The sequence below is a fragment of the Aplysia californica genome, unplaced genomic scaffold (genome assembly GCF_000002075.1).
Source record: "Aplysia californica isolate F4 #8 unplaced genomic scaffold, AplCal3.0 scaffold01970, whole genome shotgun sequence".
NCBI lineage: Eukaryota > Metazoa > Mollusca > Gastropoda > Aplysiida > Aplysiidae > Aplysia > Aplysia californica.
This window is the reverse complement of record NW_004799240.1, coordinates 1-991: the sequence shown is the minus strand read 5'-3', so window position 1 is coordinate 991 and position 991 is coordinate 1. Positions and strand designations below refer to the sequence as shown.

Below are 991 nucleotides of genomic sequence, written 5' to 3'. Positions count from 1 at the left end.
CCCCGAACAATGACAACAAACCAAAAATTATTTTAAAAATAATTTAAAAACGAAAAACAGCAACAACTAAAATAAAAAACAAAACAAAACAAAGCAGTTGAGTTTTACATTTTTCCTCCCTCTTTTTCCTTGTTGCAGAGTCAACCCGTTCACTCATTCCTCGTGACAATAAATTTCACCACCCGCTTGTCATGCTGAGGGAAGACATCGGACACTGCAGGTAATGTATACATTTCATCAGGCCCGTTCATATCTCCTTACGGTTTTGAAGTGACTTTAATTGTCATTTGAAATAAGACCACCACCTCCAATACCACCACCACCACAACCACCACCACCACTACCACTACTACCACCACCAAAACCACCACCACCACCACCGTCGCCACCATAACCACCACTACCACCACCACCACAACTACCATCACCATTACCACCACCACTACCAACTCCTTTTACATCCATTTTAAAACTCATTTTGTGTGGATTTTATTGAAAAACATTGATTAAAGACACAAAAAATGTAAATTTTCAGGTTATGGAAGTTACCAAACTTTGGCAGCCATTTTCTCACCAATTTTACCCTTGAAACCAGACGACTCTGACTTCCTTCAATCGCAGCAAACATCTTGACTTCTATTCAAGATAGAAGGGTATTTTTTCACCGAAAGAAAGGCAAATGAATAGACTTTAAGATGATACCAATAACTCAATACCCCAAAAACTGACGAGCGCCTGATTCCATCGCGTCATAACACTTTTAGTTCCTGCAGGAGGAGGCTATGTGATTTCACTTTTAGAACATCTTCAGAACTCAAAAAGTACTACAAGGACATACTATTATACATAGACACATTGAATTCACATTGTAATAATGTGGCTACTGATATTCAATACAATAAGAGTACAGTCTCAAAAGTTTTGAAAACACACAAGCAAGCGAGCAAACAAACAAACAAACAAACAAACAAACAAACAAACAAACAAACAA

At 37.8% G+C, this 991-nt stretch overlaps 1 long non-coding RNA gene across 4 annotated transcripts in view; it reads left to right on the top strand.

Annotated features, from left to right (window-relative positions):
• The window catches only part of LOC106014047, an 18545-nt gene extending 18305 nt beyond the window's left edge, over window positions 1–240 (top strand). For all 4 annotated transcript variants that reach the window (XR_001185507.2, XR_004859464.1, XR_001185509.2 and 1 more), the window contains exon 3: window positions 139–240. This is a non-coding gene — a long non-coding RNA (uncharacterized LOC106014047). The remainder of the gene's footprint in view (window positions 1–138) is intronic.
• Window positions 241–991: the final 751 nt, after the last annotated feature.